Consider the following 26,110-nt stretch of genomic DNA (forward strand, 5'->3'; position numbering starts at 1 on the left):
GGGGTGGAGGACAGACGGGTAAAAGGCGTCCTAGAGGTGAAGACCCAGCCATTGATATATTTCTTTTATGGTATGGCGGAGGTCGCTACATCAGTTGATGTCGTTACAGGTACGACTTTGATATAATATAAAGGAATGATTTCCTTAAGTTGATTCGGTTCTCAATATCGAAACGAGTCTTCCTATTGTGCTCCACTTATGAGTGAGCTTCATAATTCTATAATTTACTTATGTGTTTACCCCTGTTGGGAGATTTTATGGAGATAACTGCACCTATCATTTCGTGTTGGTCACTAATAAGAGCTGCGAGGCTAAATGTGGCTTTTTGTTACTCATTTCGGTAAATTTTGATGTAAATTCCGAATAATTAATTGCAAATTATGAATTATATGCCCTACCGGTGTGGGGTTCATTATGTGTTGTGATTTGGTGTAACCGAAATTATTTAAAAGGAGAAAATAGAAATTTGCAATTGGCACGATGTGCATATTACTTGTGATTCAGAACTGAGGACGAGATCCTCACATTTTTATATAAATTGATATGTTTAAACCGGGCTACGAGCTGCGGTGGAAGTTATAAAAGGACGAGATCCTTGTGAGGAAAATTCTTATGTTTAAGTTCTCCCTTGTGAAATTAAATTTGTACTATAGTACTAATAGGGAGTCATGCCTGTTAGGTTTATTTGAAAATTCTTATATGAAATTCTCTGTGCATAGTTGTCAAATTCGTGTGGTAATTATTAATTTTTAACCTACGAGGTAGGTGCCCGCCTAGGTGGCATTAAATGTGACTCGTTAAATTAGGTAAATAATTTTGAGGTCTTCATGCCTCGTGTCTCGTTATCAGTATTGTGAAAGTTTGAAATGAGATTTTCGTTAACATGAAGTTAATTGATGATTCGGTAATTGATTATGAACAACTATTAAGACCAGATTGAGCCAGAAGGGTGCTCCATTCAGATGGACCGAGGAATGTGAGGAAAGCTTCCAAAAGCTCAAGACAACTTTGACTACAGCCCCAGTATTGGTATTACCTATAGGTACAGGATCATATACTGTGTATTGTGACGCGTCACGTATTGGTCTCGACGCAGTGTTGATGCAAGACGGTAGGGTGATTGCTTACGCGTCCAGACAGTTAAAGGTGCATGAAAAGAATTATCCTGTACATGACCTGGAGTTAGCAACTATTGTTCATGCCTTAAAAATTTGGCGACATTATTTGTACGGTGTCCATTGTGAAATCTACACTGATCACCAGAGTCTACAGCATCTGTTTAAACAGAAGAATCTTAATTTGCGGCAGCGGAGATGGTTAGAGTTGCTTAAGGATTATGATATCACCATTCTCTATCATCCGGGGAAGGCCAATTTGGTGGCCGATGCTTTGAGTCGTAAGGCGGAGAGTTTGGGTAGCTTAGCATATTTACCGGTAGCAGAGAGGCCTTTAGCCATGGATGTTCAGGCCTTGCCAACCAGTTTGTTAGATTGGATGTTTCCGAGCCGAGTCGGATTTTGGCTTGCGTGGTTTTCTAGTCTTCACTTTATGATCGTATCATAGAACATCAGTATAATGACCCCCATCTGCTTGTCCTTAAGGACACAGTTCAGCACGACGGTACCAAGGAAGTCACTATTTGAGATGAAGATGTATTACGGATGCAGGGTAGGCTATGTGTGCCTAATGTAGATGGTTTTCGTGAATTGATTCTCTAGGAGGCTAATAATTTGCGGTTCTCCATACATCCGGGTGCTGCGAATATGTAGCAGGACATGAGGCAATATTATTGGTGGAGGAAGATGAAGAAAGACATAGTGGAGTATGTAGCTCGGTGTCTAAATTGTCAACAAGTGAAATATGAGCATCAACGACCTAGTGGATTGCTTCAGAAGTTAGTGATTCCAGAATGGAAATGGGAGAGGATCACTATGGATTTCGTTGTTGGGCTCCCACGGACTCAGCGGAAGTTGGACGCAGTTTGGGTGATTATGGATAGGCTGACCAAATTAGCTCATTTCATTCCTGTGATTACTACTTACTCTTTAGAGCAGCTGGCTCAGGTATATATTCGCGAGATTGTCAGACTTCACGGTGTACCAGTATCTATCATCTCTGACCGGGGTACACAGTTTACCTCACGGTTTTGGATGGCAGTACATCGTGAGTTGGGTACCCGGGTAGAGTTGGGTACAGCATTTCACCCTCAGATGGACGGGCAGTCCGAACGCACTATTCAGATACTGGAGGATATGCTTCGTGCGTGTGTGATAGATTTTGGGGGTGCTTGGGATCAGTTCTTACCACTTGCGGAGTTTGCTTACAACAACAGTTACCAGTCAAGCATCCATATGGCTCTGTATGAGGCCTTGTATGGTAGGCGGTGCCGGTCTCCAGTGGGTTGGTTCGAACCAGGCAAGGCTAGACTTTTGGGTACAGACTTGATTCAGGATGCCTTGGAAAAGGTTAAGTTGATTCAGGATCGACTTCGTACAGCCCAATATAGACAGAAGAGTTATGCAGATCGGAAGGTTCGTGATGTTGCATTCATGGTTGGTGAGTGGGTATTGCTCCGGGTTTTGCCTATGAAGGGTGTGATGAGGTTCGGGAAGAAGGGCAAGTTTAGCCCTAGGTATATTGGGCCTTTTGAGATTCTTGAGAGAGTTGGAGAGGTGTCTTACAGACTTGCACTACCACCTAGTCTTTCTGCGGTTCATCCGGTATTCCATGTTTCTATGCTTCGGAAATATCACGGTGATCCGTCTCATGTGTTAGACTTCAGTTCGGTTCAGTTGGACAAGGATCTATCTTATGTTGAGGAACCAGTGGCTATTTTAGATAGGCACGTTCGAAAGCTGAGGTCAAAGAACATTGCTTCTATAAAGGTTCAATGGAGGGGTCATCCGGTCGAGGAGGCGACTTGGGAGGCCAAGCTTGATATATGCAGCTGTTATCCACACTTATTCACTACCTCAGGTACTTTGTCTAACTCCGTTCGAGGACGAACGTTTATTTTAGAGGTGGAGAATGTGATGACCCAAAATGTCATCTTTAAATTTAATAATTAATTCTGTGTTTTAAGACCTCGAAAAGCACTATTTATCATTACTCGACTTGCGTGTGCAGTCCGTAAAAAGTTTCCGGAAAGTTTTCAGGTGAAAAATGAATTTAAATGTGAATTAGAGCTTTAAAACTCAACTGAGTTGACTTTGGTCAACATTTTGAGCAAACAGACTCGGATCAGTATTTTGACAATTTTTGTAGGTCTGTATCGTGATTTGGGACTTAGGCGTATGCCCGGAATCAAATTCCGAGGTCCCTAGCCAGAGATATGGAATTTTGATGAAAAATTAAAAGTTTAAGTTCAAATAGTGACCGGATGTCAAATTATATGCAAACAACCCCGGAATAGAATTTTGATGAATCCAACAGCTCCGTATGGTGATTTTGGACTTAGGAGCGTGATCGGAATTTTATTTGGAAGTCCGTAGTAGAATTAGGCTTGAAATGCCGAAAGTTGAATTTTTGGGAAGTTTGACGGAGGGGTTGACTTTTTGATATCGAGGTGCGATTCGTCATTTTGATGTTGTTTGATGTAGTTTGAAGGCTCGACTAAGTTCGTATGGTATTTTGGGATATGTTGGAATAATTGGTTAAGGTCCCGAGGGTCTCGGGTGAATTTCGGAATGTAAACGGAATGGATTTCGGACAAAAAGTGCTAGAAATTTCTGTTGCAGAAATTCCGTACGTGGAGCCAATTTTGGAAGCTTATATCTCGCAATTCATAAGGAATCAGAAAATGTGTAAAACATGAAAGTTGTATTAGTATGATTATAGTTTCCACAAAGTTAAACTATGCATTATTTGGACATTTGTACAGAAAGTTATGACGGATTGAATGAAGGCTGGTAGAGCAGTTTCGCCAGAAATTTCGCCAGAAATTCTTATGCATGCAGCCGACTTTGGGAGCTTATATCTCGCAATTCATAAGGAATCAATTGAAGTAAGACTGGTAAAGCTGTTTCTGGTGGACTTTTAGTGACGGATTGGCAGAAACTTAAGGACCAAAAATGCTCATTTCATTCATTTCGTTTTAGATTTTTGGAGCACAGTTCTTGGGCGATTTTCACGGGAAAACATTGGGGTAAGTGTTCCTTATCCTATATTGATTATATTTCATGATTTCATACTCATTTACATCATGAATCCGTGAATTTATGAAAGAAAAATCAAGATTTTTGCAAAATCTTCCAAAAATAAAAATTTAAGATTTGGAGGTTGAGTTGTTATCGGATTTTGGTAAAATTGGTATGGGTGGACTCGTAATTGAATGGGTTGTCGGATTTTGATAAGTTTTGCCGGATTCCGATATGTGGGCCCCACGGGCAAATTTTAAGCTAATTTCGGATTTTAATGAAAATGCAATATTTTCTTATGAAACTGATTACTATAATTTTTGTTAACTGTATCGAATTAATTTTGACTAGATATGAGTCGATCGGAGTTGGAAAATCGAGGAAAAAGCATAATACTTGGTTAAATTGGAGCAAGTCGAGGTAAGTGACTTGTCTAACCTTGTTTGGGGGAAAATTCTCCTAGTATTGGTATTGATGTGATTATTGAAATATGTTGAAAGTCGTGTACACGAGGTGACGAGTGTGTACACGGACTAAATTATGAAAGAATATATTTTTAAATTGTGTAGATCACTGTTGCGCATTTATTAAATTATTTTATCTTCTTATATTCTTTATCATTGATCTTAGATATATACTTCAAATTTGTTTGATCTTTTCTTACTAATTGTTTTACCTGTTTAGTTGAAACGTGGTTTCTTTTATTCTGTGCATTATTTGATGGTTGATTTTCTTTAAATTTAATATTATTAATATGAAGTATTTGATATTTTTAAACTTGATATTGAAGCAACGTAGTAAAGATTTTGAAATATTATTTTCCTAAATTATTTACTCCTGAATATTTTTATACTCATTGTGAGGGAGCCGTGAGCTCTCTATTGTGGAAGAATATTATTGTTGAATTATTTTGACATGAGCCGTGAGCTCTTTATTGTGGAAAAATATTATTGTTGAATTATTTTGACATGAGCCGTGAGCTCTTTATTATGGAAAAATATTATTGATAAATTATTTTGCCATGAGCCGTGAGCTCTTTATTATGGAAAACTATTATTGATGATTTATTTTGACAAGAGCCGTGAGCTCTTTATTGTGAAAAAATATTGTTGTTGAATTATTTTGACATGAGCCGTGAGCTCTTTATTGTGGAAAACTATTATTGATGATTTATTTTGGCATGAGCCGCGAGCTCTTTATTGTGAAAAAATATTGTTGTTGAATTATTTTGGCAAGTTAAATTATTTGAGCACTTGAGGTGCAAATTGTGATATATTGTGATATTGATACGCATGCGGTGGTATAAGGTCTGGGTGTTGAAACGCATGCGGTGAGATAAGGGTGGCTTGATACGCGTGGCTAGTAGGGGTGACTACTAGAAGTCATGCGGTGTGATAAGGGTGGCTAAAACGCGGGATGCTATTTCGGGAAAAAAATATTTTTTTTAAATAAATTGTGAAGGCTCCCGCGGTGATATACGGAAATGAGATATTGTGAATTTATTTATGATTTGGGACTACGAGGCGGTACCTCGAGAGTGCCCTTGTTGATATTGATTTATGGCCATAGTTGCCTTTGATTATTATTGTGATTTTCTTAAAGTTGAAAAGAATTCTGTTTTGTTTCAACGAGGTATTTATTTGCCATTATTTGATGTAATTAAATGTGACATACTACTTGATTGATTTTTATTGTTATTTTATCTTATAATATTGTTTAAACATTTTAGCATGCCATTATTTATTCTCCTGCAGGGCCTGACCTAACCTCGTCACTACTCTACCGAGGTTAGGCTTGGCACTTACTGGGTACCGCTGTGGTGTACTCATACTACGCTTCTGCACATCTTTTTGTGCAGATCCAGGTACATCTTATCAGACCACGCATCAGTAAACTAGCAATACGAGGAGACTTCGAGGTATATCTGCCAGTGTCCGCAGACTTCGAAGTCCCCTTCTATCATACTATGTTGTCTTCCTTATTTGCTTTAGACTCTGATGTATAGAGACATAAAGAATAAATTCTTAGAAGCTTGTGACTTGTTTCTATCGGGTTTTGGGAGTTAAAATTGTTTGAATTGTATTTTATTTATTTAAGATATTTATTATTATTACGCATTGATAGGCTTACCTAGTCTTAGAGACTAGGTGCCATCACGACATCCTACGGAGGGAATTTGGGGTCGTGACATTAAAGAGGTTATATGCGTCGATGAGTTCTGCTCCTCATATGAGATGGCACTTTGAAAATAGAAGACCACCTGGTGTTATGTGTCATACTTCATATGGAGAAGCTTGGAAGCACTTTGATAGGACATATCCAGATTTTGCTAGTGAACCAAGGAACATTCGGTTAGGTTTGTGTGCGGATGGCTTCACGCCTTTTTCTATATCTGCGACACCATATTCATGTTGGTCTGTCTTTCTTACACCTTATAATCTACCACTTGAGTTGTGTATTAATAGTCCATATATATTCTTAAATTGTTCTATCCCCGGTCCACGTAATCCGAAAATTTTGATTGATGTATATTTGCAACCTTTGATTGATGAGCTAAAACAATTGTGGTATGATAGTGTTGAAACATATGACATATCAACCAAGCAGAATTTCAATTTGCGTGCTAATTTAATGTGGACTATTAACGATTTTCCTGCGTATGGAATGTTGTCTGGGTGGATGACTGCTGGGAAGCTAGCTTGTCCTTACTGTATGGAAAATAGTAAAGCGTTCACTTTGAAACATGGCCGAAAGCAATCATGGTTTGATTATCACCGTCAATTCTTGCCTGGTGATCATGAGTTTAGAAGAATGAAAAATGCATTCAAAAAGAATAAAGTGGAAATGATTCTCCACCTCCGATACTTTCAGGTGAGGAAATTTGGGAGAGGGTCCAGAACTTCAGTAAAGTTATTGAGGCTGCACCTTATAGATTCCCCGAAATAGAGTATATTTTGGGAGTTGCCTTATTGGAAGGATAATCTTCTCCGAAACAACCTTGATGTCATGCATATTGAGAAGAATTATTTTGACAATTTGTTCAATACAGTGATGGATGTTAAAGGTAAGACAAAAGATAACCTGAAGGCTAGAATGGACTTACAAGAATATTGCAGGCGGCCTGAATTATACTTGCAGACAGCAAACAATGGCAAGGTATTCAAGCCCAAAGAAAGTTACAAATTCACTTTGTAGGAAAGACGACAAATTTGTGATTGGGTTACGAAATTGAAGATGTCTGAGGATTATGCGTCGAATCTTGGAAAAAAAGTAGATATGGAGGTAGGGAAGTTGAGCCATTTGAAAAGTCATGACTGCCATGTTTTCATGGAGACCTTAGTGCTTATTGCATTTTGTGGTTTGCCTGAAAGAATCTGGAAACCCATCACAGAGATTAGTTTGTTTTTCAAAGACTTGTGTTCTACCACATTAAGGGAAGAAAACCTACTTCGGATGGATCAGAACATTCGTGTAATTTCTAGTAAGATGGAAAAAATATTCCCATGTGGTTTCTTTGATGTGATGGAACACCTTCCAATACACCTTGTACATGAGGCACGACTTGGAGGGCTTGTTCAATGCAGATGGATGTATCCCTTTGAGAGGTAATATTATAAGTTTGATATAATATTCTTTTTTATTTGAATGTTCTTGGCTAACATTACATTTTGTAGGACAATTGGCAAATGCAAACAATTTGTTAAGCAGAGGAATAGGATTGAAGGATTTATATGCGAAGCCTATCTTGCAAAGGAAACTGCACATTTTTGTTCTTATTATTTTGAGAGTAACATGCCATGTTCTAGGAATAGGCCCAATAGGCACACGGTCAAATGTGTGAATGATCCATTATATCCACCAATGTTTATATTCAATCAACCAGGTCGGTGTTCTAAGGATGTTATAAAGAGAAGTTTGAGTGATATGGAGTACAAGTCAGCTACACTTCATGTGTTGCTAAATTGTCCCGAAGTTGTACAATTTCTCAAGTAAGTATTGATTTATTAGTTATCAAAATATAAAATTTACTGTGACTACATATTGATGCAACTACTAAAAATATTTGATGTGTCACAGTCACTTCGTGGGTCAATTTGGCCATGATGCTGTATATACGAGATTTGATACATGGTTCAAACAGTTTGTAAGTATATATATATACGTAGTGAATGTATAAAAATTGATTCATAAGTTGTGCTAACTTAATGAATTTTGTTTAACACTATGTAGGTAAATAGTCCAAATAATGGTTTAAATCAATTTTTGAAAGATATATCTTGAGGACCTGGGCTTCAGGTCACAACAATGTCTAAGTACGTAGTGAATGGTTATAAGTTTCATACAGAGGATTGCTCTAAAAATAAAAATAGCAACAACAACTGGGTATGGGTTCAAGGTGGTGATGGCAACCAAGTTGGAGATATTGATTATTATGGTGTGGTAAAAGAAATATTACAACTAGAATATATAGGTGTAATGACCCGGCAGGTCATTTCGAGAGTTATAGCCTGTTTTCCCCATTTCTACTTCTTTTTGTGTTATTCAGCTATATTATGTTATATCGGGTTAGTTGGTTCGGGACTGGAGTAGTTTCAAAGTGAATTGAGACACTTAGTCTCTTAAGTAGAAACTTAAGTTATAAAAGTCAACCGGATGTTGACCTATGTGTAAACGATCTCGGATTTGAATTCTGATGGTTCTGTTAGCTCCGTTAGGTGATTTTGGACTTAGGAGTGCGTCCAAAATGTGATTTGGAGGTCCGTGGTAGAATTAGGCTTGAATTGAAAAAATTGGAAATTTGACGATTTCAGTCGGCAGTGGAAAATTTGATGTCTGGGTCGGAATGGAATTCCGGAAGTTGGAGTAGGTTCTTATTGTCATTTGTGACGTGTGTGAAAAATTTGAGGGCATTCGGACGTGGTTTGGTTGGTTTCGACATCGGTTGTCGAATTTGGAAATTAGAAGTTCTTAGGCTTGAATCTGAGGGTAATTTGGTATTTGGATGTTGTTTTGAGTGATTCGAAGGTTTGACTAAGTTTGTATGCTGATATATGACTTGTTTGTATTTTTGGTTGAGGTCCCGAGGGCCTCGGGGTGATTCCGGGTGGTTAATGGATTTTTCGAAGTTGAACTCTGCAGTTGGAGCTGCTGCTTCTGCTATTTCCGCACCTGCGGAAGAAAGGGTCGCAGGTGTGAGGATGCTGGTGCGCGTGGGGAGTGCGCAGGTGCAGGAGACACTGGGCCAAGGCTGGGAATGCAGGTGCGAAGAATTGGCTGCTTCTGCGATCCCGCAGGTACGAGGCCTTGAGCACAGATGCGGAGATGAGCAGTGTGGGCTGGTTTCGCAGATGCGAGTCCGCAGGTGCAGAATCTGGGTGATTAAGTGAGTTGCGCAGGTGCGGCTTCTTGGACCGCAGGTGCGAGAAAATGTCCGCATGTGCGAAAAACCTAGGTAGAAACCATTAATAGAACCCTTCGCGAATTTTGGTCATTCTTCACAATTTCAACTCGGGTTTTGGAGATTTTGGGAGAGATTTGAAGAGGGAATCAAGGGGATTTCGTTGAGGTAAGTTACTTGAGACCTAATACTTGTATATATATGGTGATTTCCCGTTGTTGGTAATTAGTGAAAATGAGGGGTTAGGGCTTGAAATTTTTTGAAAGTAATTTAAGGATTTGAAGGACCAAACGATGTAGGATTTTGATGAATTTGATATGGTTAGACTCGTGAGTGAATGAGCTTTCTAGTTTTGTAAATTTGGTCAAATTTCGAGACGTGGGCCCGGGGGGCGGGTTTGAGCCAATTTCGGGTTTTGGTCTAATTTTATAGTTTTTCTTGTGGAATTCATTCCAATAGCGTGTATTGATGGTATTGTACTGATTGTGAATTTATTCGGAGCATTTGGAGGCCGAGTCCAGAGGAAAGATCATTGCGGGTTAGAGATTTGACCGGTTTGAGGTAAGTAACGATTGTAAATCTTGTCTGGAGGGTATGAAACCCCGAATTTTGTATCATTCTACTATTTTTAGTGACGCACATGCTAGGTGATGGGCGTGTAGGCGTGCACTGTTGGGGATTTGTGACTTGGTCCGTCCCGTAGCAACTGTAAAGTTGCATACTTTGTTGAAACTATATGATACTTATATGTTTTAGAAAGAATTTCTGTAAATTGGGCTGAATGCCATGTTTGGGCATTGCGCCAAAGCTGTTTGGACCCCTTAGGGGATGTTTCTTACCATCTTCTCATTTTTTTTTCTTTTCGATTGAAAATCTATACTCAGTCATGTTTATACTTGTTTACCACATAACTCATCTTTATGACTCTATTCTGATGCATATAAATGTTTTGGGTCGAATGCCCTATTTTACTGAAATGCCCGAGTGGCTTGAGAGGTTTATGACTTAGTGAGGCCGAGGGCCTGATTTGTGAGGATGAGTGTGGATCGAGGCTGCCCGCCTGCAGCATATTTATGACTGAGTGAGGCCGAGGGCCTGATTTGTGTGGATGAGCATGGATCGGGGCTTCCCTCCTGCAGCATACTTTATTATTATAGCACGTGAGTTGTCCATGCAGATTATAGCGCTTGGGCTGAAGGAGCCCCTCCGGAGTCTGTAAACACCACCAATGAGCGCAGGTACTTACTGAGTGCTAGTGCTGAGTGACTGCGAGGCATGAGTTCTTGTGAGGTATGCCCTAGTGGAAAGAGTGATTGCAAGGTATGCCCAAGTGGCACGAGTGACTGTGTGGTTTGCCCGAGGGGCTGTATATGAGTGATGTTTTTCCCGAGGGTCTGTTTATGATTTCATCATTTTTTCTCACCTTTGCATTGAGCCTTTGTTTGAAAAACTGTTAGAAAAATGTCTTTAAATGATTTTTACTGGAACTGGGTTTAAACGAGATGTTTGATTCAAATCTTGATTTTTAAGAGCATGTGGTATTTTACTGAGATTTTCTGATATGAACGTTATATGCTTTATTGCTCGTCACTACTGCTCAGTCTTTATTTATTGTTGTTACTTACTAAGTTGGCGTACTCACGATACTCCCTGCACCTTGTGTGCAGATTCAGGTGTAGCTAGACACGGTAGCCGTTATTAAGTATTCTGGTTGCAGATTTTCTCGGAGATAGCAAGGTAGTTGTTTGGCGATTGCAGCCCCCTGCTCTTCTCCCTATTATCTTCCTCTAGTTGTATTTAGCTATTTTCTAGGCTGAGTTAGTCTTGATATTGTTAGACAGATTGTAGTAGATGGTCATGACTAGTGACACCCCGATGACGGGCTTTTCTTTTCCGCACATTTGTTTTCTTTGATTTGAACTCCTTAAATGAAGGTTTTATGTTAACTAGTATTGAAATTATCTTTGAAATAAAAATAAAAATATCGGTTTTGTTTGGAAATGAATCGGCTTGGCTAGTTCCACGATAGGCTCCATCACGACAGATTAGGTTTTTGGGTCGTGACAGATTGGTATCAGAGCCTAGGTTACATAGGTCTCACGAGTCATGAGCGGGTTTAGTAGAGTCTTGCGGATCGGTACGGAGACGTCTGTACTTATCTTTGAGAGGGTGCAGAACCTTTAGGAAACTCCACATTCTTGAATTCTTGTCGTGCGAATCTGTTGATTCTAGTAACTAAACATTTGTTGTTTCATTCTCTCACAGATGGTGAGGACTCGTACTACCGGTCAGGAGGGCCAGCCACCAGTACCACCAGCTAGGGCCGCGAGAGGCCGAGGCCGTTGTAGAGGTCGAGGCCACGGTAGAGGCCGTGATAGGAGCAGAGGTGCAGCCCGTACAGCAGTTAGGGTAGTACCTACAGATCCACCGGTTGTCCCAGATCAAGACCAAGTTCCAGTTGTTGATGCACCAGCTCAGGCACTACCTATACCTATTGTGATTCCAGGCCTTCAGGAGGCCCTAGCTCAGATTTTGACAGCGTGTACTGGCCTTGCTCAGGTGGTCTCTATTTCAACGACTGTAACCACTTCTCAGTCCAGGGGAGGCACTCAACTCCCGTCGCTCTCACACTGGAGAAGGTTATTCAGGGACTTCAGATAACAGAGGAACCACCAGCCCAGCCGGTTGCTGTTGCTCAGGATTATGTGGTTCCTGCTATGCCTGAGGATGATCAGCATAGGTTCGAGAGGTTTGGGAGACTTCAGCCACCACCTTTCAGTGGCACAGAGAGAGAGGATGCTCAGGACTTTTTGGACAGGTGTCAGAGGATACTCCGTACTGCTTGTATTTTGGAGACTTGTGGGGTTTCATTCACTACCTTTCAGTTTTCTGGGGCTGCACTCAGATGGTGGGAGACTTACGAGAGGCGTAGGCCTATTGGCACAGCACCCCTTACTTGGCAGCAATTCTCCGTGGTCTTTTTGGAGAAGTTCGTGCCTCGATCCCGCAGAGAGGAGCTGCATAAACAGTTTGAGCGGCTCCGCCAGGGTGATATGTCTGTGATGCAGTATGAGATGCGGTTCTCCAAGTTGGCCCGTCATGCTATCTGGTTGGTTCCCAGGGACAGAGAGAGGATCATGAGGTTTATTGATGGCCTTACTTATCAGCTACAGTTGGTCATGACCAGGGAGCGGGTTTCAGGTGCTACCTTTGATGAGATTGTCCACATTTCTCGGCAGATTGAGATGGTTCTCTGTCAAGAAAGGTTGAGAGAGAGGCCAAGAGGCCTCGTGGTCAGGGTGGATTCAGCGGTGCTCCTTTTGGGGGTCAGTTCCACCACAGTAGAGGTCGTTATTTCAGACAGGCTCAGTCAGCTCGACTATTTTATCGGGGTGCATCATTTGGCCATGGTTCTCACAGTTCTCATCAGGGCAACTCATCACTTAGTTCCCGTCCAGTTCCGAGTTTGTCCCGTGCTCTACCTATTCAGGGCTTTTCCATGTCAGGTTCTTCTACTAGTCATCCCGGTGCTAGGGGTTCCCTTCAGTTTCCGACGCCAGCACTAGGGAGTTATTTTGAGTGTGGGGAGCTGGGGCATATGTGGAGGAAGTGTCATCGTCGTCACGGAGGTCTCTTTCAGTAGAGGAGTCAGTTTCCGACTATAGCATCAGTTACCTCACCACCCACCCAGTCAGCTAAGGGTCGCCCTAGAAGGGGAGGCAGATCAGGGGGTGGTTAGACCCATTTCTATGCTCTCCTTGCCAGACCAGATGCTATTGCTTCAGATGCTGTGATTACAGGTATTGTCTCGGTTTGCCATGGAGATACCTCAGTATTATTTGACCCTAGTTCCACGTATTCATATGTTTCCTTGTATTTTGCCCATTTTTTGGAGATTCCCCATGAGTCCTTAGTTTCATCTGTACATGTATCTACACATGAGGGCGATACTATTATTGTGGACCGCGTATATCGGTCATGTGTGGTGACTATTGGGGGTTTCGAGACCCGAGTGGATCTATTGTTGCTCAGTATGTTTGACTTTGATGTGATATTAGGTATGGATTGGTTATCTCCATGTCATGATGTTCTAGATTGTCATGCTAAGACGGTGACATTGGCTATGCCGGGAATTCTGAGGGTTGAGTGGAGCGGTTCTGTAGATTATGTACCAAGTAGGGTGATTTCATATTTGAAGGCTCAGCGCATGGTTGAGAAGGGTTGCCTATATTATTTGTCTTTTGTGAGGGATGTTAGTGCAGATACTCCTGTCATTGATTCTGTTCCGGTGATACGTGATTTTCTGGATGTATTTCCTGCAGACTTACCGGGCATGCCGCTTGACAGGAATATTGACTTTGGTATTGATTTGGTGCCGGGCACTCAGCCCATTTCTATTCCACCATATCGTATGTCACCGGCGGAGTTGAAGAAATTGAAAGAACAACTTCAGGAACTCCTCGATAAGGAGTTTATTCGGCCTAGTGTGTCACCTTGGTGTGCAGCGGTTCTATTTGTGAAGAAGGAGGATGGTTCCATGAGAATGTGTATTGATTACAAGTAGTTGAACAAGGTCACAGTCAAGAACAAGTATCCTTTGCCTCGTATTGATGATTTATTTGACCAGCTTCAGGGACCGAGGGTGTTATCCAAGATTGATTTGAGGTTCGGTTATCATCAGCTGAAGATTCGGGATTCAGATATTCTTAAAACAGCTTTCAGGACCCGATATGGCCATTATGAGTTCTTCGTGATGTCGTTTGGGATGACCAATGCCCCAGCAACGTTCATGCATTTGATGAACAGTGTATTCCAGCCCTATTTAGACTCATTCATCATTGTATTCATTGATGACATCCCGGTGTACTCTCGTAGCCAGGAGGAGCACGCTCATTATTTAAAGATTGTATTACAGACGTTGAGGGAGGAGAAGCTTTATGTGAAGTTCTCCAAATGTGAGTTTTGGCTCAGTTCAGTAGTATTCTTGGGGCATGTGGTGTCCAGTGAGGGTATTCAGGTGGACCCGAAGAAGATAGAGGCGGTGCAGAGTTGGCCCAAACCGTCCTCAGCTACAGAGATTGGGAGTTTTCTTGGTTTGGTGGGTTACTACCATCGCTTTGTGGAGGGATTTTCATCTATTGCATCGACCTTGACCAAATTGACCCAAAAGGGGGCTCCATTCAGGTGGTCAGATGAATATGAGGAGAGCTTTCAGAAGCTCAAGACTGCTTTGACCACAACTCCAGTGTTAGTTCTGCCATCAGCTTCAGGTTCTTACACCGTGTATTATGATGCCTCGAGGATAGGCATTGGTTGTGTTTTGATGCAGGAGGGTAGGGTGATTGCCTATGCCTCGCGCCAGTTGAAGACCCATGAGAAGAACTATCCTGTCCATGATCTTGAGTTAGCAACCATTGTTCACGCCTTGAAGATTTGGCGTCATTATTTGTATGGGTTCATTGTGAGATCTATACTGATCACTGGAGTCTGCAGTATTTCTTAAAGGAGAAGGATCTTAATTTGCGTCAACGGAGATGGTTGGAGCTTCTTAAGGACTATGATATCACTATTTTGTACCATCCGGGGAAGGCCAATGTGGTGGCCGATGCTTTGAGTCACCGGGCAGAGAGTTTGGGGAGTTTAGCATATCTTCCAGCAACAGAGACACCTTTGGCATTGGATGTTCAGACCTTAGCGGGCCAGCTTGTCAGATTAGATATTTCGGAGCCTAGCCGGGTATTGACTTGTGTGGTCTCCAAGTCTTCTCTTTATGACCGTATCAGGGAGCGTTAGTATGATGACCCCCACTTTCTCGTTCTTCAGGACAGGTTTCAGAGAGGTGATGCTAGGGATGTGACTATTGGTGATGACGGTGTGCTGAGAATGCAGGGCCGGATATGTGTGCCTAATGTATATGGGCTTCGAGAGTTGATTCTTGAGGAGTTCCACAGCTCGCGGTATTCCATCCATCCGGGTGCCGCGAAGATGTACCAAGATTTAAGGCAGCACTATTGGTGGAGATGGATGAAGAAGGATATAGTTGGGTTTGTGGCTCGGTGTCTTAACTGTCGGCAGGTTAAGTATGAGCATCAGAGACCGGGTGGCTTGCTTCAGAAATTAGAGATCCCAGAGTGGAAGTGGGAGCGGACTTTGTAGTTGGGCTCCTACAGATTTCGAGGAAGTTAGACGCTATTTAGGTTATTGCGGATTGGCTGACCAAGTCCGCGCACTTCATTCCAGTTGCTACTACTTACTCTTCAAGGTGGTTAGCTGAGATTTACATCCGAGAGATCGTTCGCTTGCATGGTGTCCCAGTTTCTATCATTTCAGATAGGGGTACTCAGTTCACATCGCAGTTTTGGAGGGCCGTGCAGCGAGAGTTGGGTACGCAGGTTGAGTTGAGCAAATCTTTTCACCCTCAGACGGAAGGGCAGTCCGAGCGCACTATTCAGATACTGGAGGACATGTTGCGTGCTTGCGTCATTGACTTTGTGGGTTCATGGGACCAGTTTCTACCACTCGTAGAGTTTGCATATAACAACAGTTATCAGTCGAGTATTCGAATGGCTCTGTACGAGGCTTTATATGGGAGGAGGTGTAGATCTCCGGCTGGATGGTTTGAGCTGGGTGAGGCTAGGCTCTTAGGTACAGACTTGGTCCAGGACGCATTAGATAAGGTGATATTGATTCAGGAGCGGCTTCGCACGGCACAGTCTAGGTGATATTGATTCAGGAGCGGCTTCGCACGGCACAGTCTAGGAAGAAGAGCTACGTGGATAGGAAGGTCTGTGATGTGTCTTTTACGGTTGGGGAGAAGGTTTTGCTGAAGGTATTACCCATGAAGGGTGTTATGAGGTTTGGGAAGAGGGGACAGTTGAGCCCCCGGTTTATTGGGCCTTTTGAGGTGCTTCAGAGAATAGGGGAGGTGGCTTATAAGCTTGCCTTGCCACCAGCTTGTCAAGTGTGCATCCAGTGTTTCATGTTTCCATGCTCCGGAAGTATATTGGAGATCCGTCCCATGTTTTGTATTTCAGCACAGTTCAGTTGGAGGGTGATATGACTTAAGATGTGGAGCCAGTGGCTATTTTGGATCGGCAGGTTCGAAGGTTGAGGTCAAAGGATATAGCTTCAGTGAAGGTGCAATGGAGAGGTCAGCCTGTGGAGGAGGCCACCTGGGAGACCGAGCGGGAGATGCGGAGCAAATATCCATGCCTATTCGAGACTCGAGGTATGTTTCTAGACCCGTTCGAGGACGAACGAATGTTTAAGAGGGGGAGGATGTAACGACCCGACCGGTCATTTCGAGAGTTATAGCTCATTTTCCCCATTTCTACTTCTTTTTATGTTATTCAGCTATATTATGTTATATAGGGTTAGTTAGTTAGTTCGGGACCGGAGTGGTTTCTGAGTGAATTGAGACGCTTAGTCTCTTAAGTAGAAACTTAAGTTGGAAAAGTCAAACAGATGTTGACCTATGTGTAAACGATCTCAGATTTGAATTCTGATGGTTCTGTTAGCTTTGTTAGGTGATTTTGGACTTAGGAGTGCATCTGGAATGTGATTTGGAGGTCCGTGGTAGAATTAGGCTTGAATTGGCGAAATTGGAAATTTGACGATTTCAGTCGGCAATGGAAAATTTGATATCGGGGTCAGAATGGAATTCCAGAAGCTGGAGTAGGTTCGTAGTGTCATTCATGACGTGTGCAAAATTTGAGGTCATTCGGACGTGTTTTAGTTGGTTTCTGCATCGGTTGCCGAATTTGGAAATTAGAAGTTCTTAGGCTTGAATCTGAGGGTAATTTCGTGTTTGGATGTTGTTTTGAGTGATTCGAAGGTTCGACTAAGTTTGTATGCTGATATATGACTTGTTGGTATTTTTGGTTGAGGTCCCGAGGGCCACGGGGTGATTCCGGGTGGTTAATGGATTTGTCGAAGTTGGACTTTGCAGTTGGATCTGCTGCTTCTGCTATTTCCGCACCTACGGAAGAAAGGGTCACAGGTGCGAGGCCGCTGGTGCGCGTGGGGAGTGCACAGGTGCAAAGCCGCTGGTGCACGTTGGGAGTGCGCAGGTGTGGGAGACGCTGGGCCAAGGCTGGGAAGGCAACTGCGAAGAATTGGCCGCATCTGCGAGCCCGCAGGTGCGAGGCCTTGAGCGCAGATGCGGAGATGAGGAGTTTGGGCTGGTTTCGCAAATGCGCACCTGGGACCGCATATGCGAGTCCGCAGGTGTGAGGAAGGTGTCCGCATGTGTGAGGAAGGTGTCCGCAGGTGCGGAAGCTTGGTGATTAAGTGATTTGCGCAGGTGCGGTCGCGCGGGTGCGAGAAAATGGTCGCAGGTGCGAAAAACCTGGCAGAAACAATAAATAGAACCCTTCGCGAATTTTGGCCATTCTTCACTATTTCATCTCGGTTTTTGGAGCTTTTGGGAGAGATTTGAAGAGGGAATCAAGGGGATTTCATTGAGATAAGTTACTTGAGCCCTAATACTTGTATATATTGTGATTTCCCGTTGTTTTAATCATGGTAATTAGGGCTTGAAACTTTTGGAGCTTTAGGGCTTGAAATTTTTGGAAAGTAATTTAAGGATTTGAAGGACCAAACGATGTCGGATTTTGATGAATTTGGTATGGTTAGACTCATGAGTGAATGAGCTTTCTAGTTTTGTAAATGTGGTCGGATTTCGAGACATGGGCCCAGGGGGGCCGGGTTTGAGCCAATTTCGGGTTTTGGTCTAATTTTGTAGTTTTTCTTGTGGAATTCATTCCATTAGTGCGTATTGATGGTATTGTACTGATTGTGAATAGATTCGGAGCATTTGGAGGCCGAGTCCAGAGGCAAGACTATTGCGGGTTAGAGATTTGAGCGGTTTAAGGTAAGTAACAATTGTAAATCTGGTCCTAAGGGTATGAAACCCTGGATTTTGTATCATTCTACTATTTTTAGTGACGCACATGCTAGGTGACGGGCGTGTGGGCGTGCACTGTTGGGGATTTGTGACTTGGTCCGTCCAGTAACAACTATAAAGTTGCATACTTTGTTGAAACCATATGATACTTATATGTTTTAGAAAGAATTTTTGTAAATTGGGCTCAATGCCATGTTTGGGCCTTGCGCCAAAGCTGGGCCTTGCGCCAAAGTTGTTTGGAACCTTAGGGGCTGTTTCTTACCATCCTCTCTTTTCCTATTTTTTTCGATTGAAAATCTATACTCAGTCATGTTTATACTTGTTTACCGCATAACTCAGTTTTATGACTCTATTTTGATGCATATAAATGTTTTGGGCCAAATGCCATGTTTTACTGCAATGCCCGAGTGGCTTGAGAGGTTTATGACTGAGTGAGGCCGAGGGCCTGATATGTGAGGATGAGTGTGGATCGGGGCTTCCCGCCTACAACATATTTATGACTGAGTGAGGTCGAGGGCCTGATTTGTGAGGATGAGTGTGGATCGGGGCTTCTCGCCTGCAACATACTTTATTATTATAGCACGTGAGTTATCGGTGAAGATTATAGCGCTTGGGCCTGAAGGAGCCCCTTCAGAGTCTGTACACACCCCCAGTGAGCGCAGGTACCTACTGAGTGCGAGTGCTGAGTGCTGAGTGACTGGGAGGCATGAGTGATTGTGAGGTATGCCCGAGTGGCAAGAGTGATTGTGAGGTATGCCCGAGTGGCACGAGTGACTGTGAGGTTTGCCCGAGGGGCTGTATATGAGTGATGTTTAGCCCGAGGGGCTGTTTATCATTTCATAATTTTTGCTCACCTTTGCATTGAGCCTTTGTTTAAAAACTGTTGGAAAAATGTCTTTAAATGATTTTTACTGGAACTGGGTTTAAACGAGATGTTTGATTCAAATCCTGATTTTTAAGAGCATGTAGTATTTTATTGAGATTTCTTGATATGAACGTTATATGCTTTATTGCTCGTCACTACTGCTCAATATTTATTTATTGTTGTTACTTACTAAGTTGGCATACTCACATTACTCCCTGCACCTTGTGTGCAGATTCAGGTGTAGCTGGACACGGTAGCCGTTATTAAGTGTTCTGGTTGCAGAATTTCTCGGAGATAGCAAGGTAGCTGTTTGGCGATCGCAGCCCCCTTCTCTTCTCCCTCTTATCTTCCTCTAGTTGTATTTATCTATTTTCTAGGCTGAGTTAGTCTTGATATTGTTAGATAGATTGTAGTAGATGCTCATGACTAGTGACACCCCGATGTCGGGCTTTTCTTTTCCGCACATTTATTTTATTTGATTTGAACTCCTTAAATGAAGGTTTTATGTTAACTAGTATTGAAATTATCTTTGAAACAAAAATAAAAAAATCGGTTTTGTTTGGAAATGAGTCGTCTTGCCTAGTTCCACGATAGGCGCCATTACGACAGATTAGGTTTTTGGGTCGTGACAATAGGTTGGCCATATAAGAAATTGATACTCTTTACATGCAAGTGGTTTGACCCAAATTCAACAAGAGGTACAAGAGTACACCACCAATACAACATAATTGAGGTTAATCATACGAGGGAGTATGATTGCTATGATCCTTTCATAATTGCACATAATGTTAGGCAAGTGGATTATGCTCGTTATCCATTGCAGCGGAATAAGTCCGATTGGTGGGTTGTAATAAAAACTAAGCATGTAGGAAGGGTGGAAGTCGAGAACGTGTTAGATGTTGCATATCAAAACGATATCTCCAATGTTCACCAAATAGTGGACGATCAGTAAGAAAATGATTTGGAACATCATGAACGCATATTGGAAGAAGTTGATATAAATGAGGAAGAATCAACTGATGAAGCTCAAACAAGTGAGGATGAAGAATTCTCGGACGAGGAACAATACATTGACGAGGATTAAAAAGTTGGGTTTTTAAAGCACTCTCGTTTTATAGCTAGTTTCTTATATGTTTCAATCTAAATGTATATTATATTATGCAGATGGCAGGCAAGGGTCAAGGTAACAATGACCCTACTAGTTCTCGGGGTCAAGAAAAGGGTAGGAATGGAAAGAGGAGGGTACAAAATAATAGACCCTCTTGTCCACCCTTTTCAGAGATGCCTATGTCTTATCCTCCACCACACGGCTATACTGAGCTGCCACAACATCACGAGCGGTACACCTTCATTCAGACACCAGGTCTTCCATCACAGGGCCATAGGACTATACGTCCGACATATAGTCCAGTTGCCTCACAGCCATCTACATCACATCCACATGGATCATATCCCTACATATCACAGCCACATGGATCGCATCCATCCATGTCACAGCCACTCAGGTCATATACATCAGTATGACATCCACTTGGGTCGCATCCAGCTATGTCGCAGTCACAGGGATCGAAACGATCTTCATCAGTGACTCTATCTATTGCAGGCCTTCGCCTGCGAGGCAGTAGCTCTGACCCGCCTGCACCGTCTTCACATGCCTCTGATACACATGCTTCGGATGGTGATGACGAGGTAGTGCATTATGATCGATATGGCAGGATCATCATAGTCCTGAGGGTGATGAGTAAGTGTTATTCATTATTTTTGCGCCCATTGATTTGTAACATTTTTACTAAGATATTAATGTGTTTTTATTGTTAAATTGTAGGTTCAAGCCGGGTAATAAGACTACGAAGATAATCACAAATGCCATCAAAAAGCTTTATGATGGCCCTTATGCGACTTGGACTGATTGCCCATTCTCGCTGAAGGAGCAAATTTTCAATCAATTTAAGGTATAAATGTTCTTTTAAACAGTTTAATAATTTATATTTATGATGTTTACATATAATATTTAACTTTTGAAATACATAGCAAGTGTGTATGGGAAGACCGCTATAGAGCGGAAGTGGCTGCAAATTTTCATCATAAAGCTCGCAAGAGATTGGCGGATGCTTTCTCGGATGCTAGAAAGAAGAACAAGAGGCATGGCTGGTTACTTGAGAATTTGTGGAATGATTTGCAAAGTAAATGTCTTACCGCGGAGTTCTTAGAGAGGAGTGAAAAAAGAAAGAAAGCTTGCGCATCCGAGAAGGGAGGCTCCTTGCACACTGGAGGTGCGATCAACCTAGGGACAATAAAAAGAAGATTGGTACGTAATAGCTTAAATTATTTTACTTTTCTAAATATATTTATTCTGTTTATTAACTAAATTAATTTGTTTTTTCAGGAAAAGAAGTATGGGCGTCCAATGAGTCATGATGAGCTATTCAAGGAGACGCATATTGTGAAGAAGAAGAAAGAGGGGGATCAAGATAAGTGGGTCGAGGAACGGGCCTCGACTGCAAATGTAAGCTTTTAATTTTCTTTAAGTATTATAATTTACTTTTATAAAAATTTTGAAATACTGATTTAATTTAAAATAATATAGGGTCGCTACCAAAGTAACGTGGAGGAATTCATTCGTAGTCATCCAGCTGGTGAATCGGGTGAGCCAACCCAACCTTCGAACGAGGATGCTGAAAGAATATGGTTGGAGTCTGTTGGCGGTCCAAAATGGGGGAAGGTATACGGCTTCCTACTAAAATCTTCCATCGCTATAAGTGTGGAATGCGAGGAATAGAGACTTCCTCGCAAGGCGAGCAACTTAATAGGAAGATCTTCTCCGCTATGCGGGAGACAGTGATAAAGCTCACATCCGAGCTAGAAGCGGCCAAGGAAAGAGATGCTCAATTCCTTGGCATGCAAGCTCAGATCAGAACTCTCCTATCTAGTGGAGCTTTTTCGTTGCCCCGATCTCGTGAGTCATCTCCAGAGGTTTGACCTCCACGTGAACGTTCCTCCCGTCCTGCTCGTGATCGTTCCTCCCGTCCTCCCCGTGATCATTCTTCCCATCCTCCACAAGACCGATCTCTATACCGTCTTGTAAATGAAAGTTCATCAAACGACGATGATGATGCTGTAAAAAACACCCCTTGACTTTTATATACTTTGAAGTAGACAAATAGAACCAGTTTTGAACTAGTTGTAATTAGTTTTAACTTGGTTTTGGATTTTTATGTTCAATTGAACTTTAATTTGTTAGTTTTAAAGTATTTATTGAATGTTTTGGTTGTTGTTGTTGTTGTTGTTGTTGTTGTTGTTGTTGTTGTTGTTGTTGTTATTAGGTGTATTGGTATGCTGGCAGGTGGTGTAGCTGCCAAAACAGGTATTTTATGCCAAAATTAAACCCAGAAAAACCGACCCAGACTCTACTAAGCTTGCTCGTGACTCGTGAGACCTATGTAACTTGGTGCTCTAATACCAACTGTCACGACCCAAAATTACCACCTTCGGACCGTGATGGCACATAATATTTCACTTGCTAGGCAAGCCAATGTTAGAATGATATTAACCAATTTTTAAACAAATTTTAAATTATTAATAATCAAAGAAACAAATGCGGAAGAAAAGTTTGAAATATATCCATAAAAACAACGATATCTAAATACCATACCAGAATTGGTGTCACAAGTGCACGAGCTTCTAGAATAAAAACAAATAATGGTCTGAATAAAATAAAGTTGTCTGGAAATAAACACACAGCTAAAGTAAAATAGACGGGGACTTCAGAACTGCAGACGCCATGCAGTTATACCTTAAGTATCCTCTGGTAGATGAAATCCGAGCAAGTCTATGGTACGCCGCTGGGACCAACTCCAAAATCTGCACAAGAAGTGTAGAGTGTAGTATCAGTACAACCGACCCCATGTACTGGTAAGTGTTGAGTCTAACCTCGACAAAGTAGCGACGAGGTTAAGGCGGTTCACTTATATTAACTTGTACGCAATATTAATAACAACCACAAATAATAGAAATAAATTAGGTAACTCATTTATAATAATTGAAGTCAACCCAGCAGTCATAATCCATTATTATTTCAACCAATTCTGTTGCAGCGTGCAACCCGCTCTCACAATATATTCACATTCAATTCTGTTGCAGTGTGCAACCCGCTCTCCCAATATTTTCCTTTTAATCAAGTTTGTCATATATTTATTTCAATCAAGTATATATATAGACTTTTAATAAGTCTGTTGCGGCGTGCAACCCGTTCCTCCAATATTAACTTTTTAATAAGTGTGTTGCGGCGTGCAACCCGATCCTCCAATATTAACTTTTAATAAGTCTGTGATATATTTATTTCAATCAACTATATATATAGACTTTTAATAAATCTGTTGCGGCATGCAACCCGATCCTCCAATATTAAATTTTTAATAAGTCTGTTGCGGCGTGCAATCCGATCCTCCAATATTACCTTTTAATAAGTCTGTTACGGCATGCAACCCGATCCTCTAATATTAACGTTTTAATAAGTCTGTTGCGGCATGCAATCCGATCCTCCAATATTAACTATTAATAAGTATGTTGCGGCGTGCAACCGATCTCCAATAAATGCAACAATTAATATAAAATCATAAGAAAACAAGCATACAACAATTATGATTTAATCATGAAACAAACAATAACAAATAGCAAATTATTATAGAGATCAGGGAGAAAATAGGCAGTTTAATATTTAATATGCTAAATGTCATATAACAATTAAAACACATAATTCAAATAGCATGTAACAATTAATGCAGGAAGTCAAAGAATTAATATTTGGCAAAGAATAAGAGAGAAACAATTATTATAATAATTAATTTATGATTAAAAATAATTTATGATTTTTCAAGTAAGCAGGCAAACAATTAATTTGATGACGTATAGACACTCATCACCTCGCCTATACATCGTTCACATGCAATTTACATAACAAATAATTTAAGGTTTCTATTCCCTCAAGTCAAGGTTAACCCAGACACTTACCTCGCTTTGCAAATTCCAATCAATTATTCAACCACATCTTTTCCTTTTAAATTTTCCTCTGAAAGCTTCAAATCTATTCATAAACAATTCGATATATTCAATACGAATCATAGGAATTAATTCCATATGAATTTACAAATTTTCCGTATAAAAATCCGAAATTCATTAAAATATTCGGCAGTGGGACCCACGTCTCAAATCTCGAGAAAAATCAAGAAATCCGAACACCCGTTCCGATAGGAGTTCAACCATACCAAATTTGTCCAATTTCAATATCAAATGGACCTTCAAATCTTAATTTTTTATTTTTGGAAGATTTTATAAAAATCTGATTTTTCTTCCAAACTTTCACGGATTCATGATAAAAATAAGTATGAAATAATGAAATATAATCAATATAGGATAAGAAAAACTTATCCCAATGTTTTTCCGTTAAAATCGTCCAAATATCGCCTTACCCGAGCTCAAAAATGGGAAAGAATTGAAAATGGGTTGAAACCCCATTTCCAAAACTTAAGTTTTGTTTCTGGGATTTTTACCCTTCGCGAACGCGGTCAGTGCCTCGCGTTCGCGAAGCAAAATTATGTTCTGCCAAATTTTACTCTTCGCGAACGTGAAGGCTAATTTTTCCTGGCCTGTCTCTTTCCCTTCGCGAACGTGAGGCTTCTATCGCGAAGGCGAAGCTTTGAACCTCAAGCCTTCGTGAGCGCGGCCACTATGTCATGAATGCGAGCACAAAATGTGCCTGCCCAATTTGCTCTTCGCTTTCGCGAGAGTACCTTCGCGAACGCGAAGAAGAACATACCAGAAGCCTAAAGTCTGTAAAAAACCAGATTTCCTAAGTCCGAAATCATCCCGTAGCCTATCCGAAACTCACCCGAGCCCTCGGGGCTCCAAACCAAACATGCACACAAGTTCTAAAATATCATACAAACTTGCTCGTGCGATCAAATCGCCAAAATAGCACCTAGAACTACGAATCGGACACCCAATCAAAGGAAATTTTCAAGAAAACTTTAAAACTTATATTTTTACAACCGGACGTCCGAATCACGTCAAATCAACTATGATTCTCACTAAATTCGGCAGACTAGTCATAAATATTATAGTGGACCTATACCGGGCTCCGAAACCAAAATACAGAGCCGAGGTCAATAAATCCAACATCAGTAATTTCTTAGAAATCATTAAGCTTTCAAGCTTTTAATTTTTCAACAAAAGTCCATAGCTCGGGCTAGGGACCTTGGAATTCGATTCCGGGCATACGCCCAAGTCCCAAATCACGATACGGACCTACCTGAATTTTCAAAATACTGATCCGAGTCTGTTTTCTCAAAATATTGACCAAAGTCAACTTAGTTGAGTTTTAAAGCTCTATTTCCCATTTTAATCCATTTTTCACATAAAAACTTTTCGAAAAATTGTACGGACTGAGTATGCAAGTCGAGGAATGACAAATGGTATTTTTTGAGGTTATAGAATATAGAATCACTTATTAAATTTAAAGATGATATTTTGGGTCATCACAATATTCCAACTACCTCTCTAGTTAGGCTTTTTGTAAATGGATCTGACGTATTATCGCTTGACTTCACATAGTCAATTATAATAATTCTTCTAGAGAGTAGTAATGCTCCCATCCCTTCCTATTGCTGCTTGACTATCGCAATGTATGCATGTAGGTACCAATTTTAGGCTTAGATAGAACCGGAGAAATTCAACATCTTCACCGGCCTTGTCTAAGGATATAAACTCAGCCTCCATTGTAAAGCGGAAATGCACGTTTGTTTGGACGA

The sequence above is a fragment of the Nicotiana tomentosiformis genome, chromosome 3 (assembly GCF_000390325.3).
Source record: "Nicotiana tomentosiformis chromosome 3, ASM39032v3, whole genome shotgun sequence".
Classification (NCBI taxonomy): domain Eukaryota; kingdom Viridiplantae; phylum Streptophyta; class Magnoliopsida; order Solanales; family Solanaceae; genus Nicotiana; species Nicotiana tomentosiformis.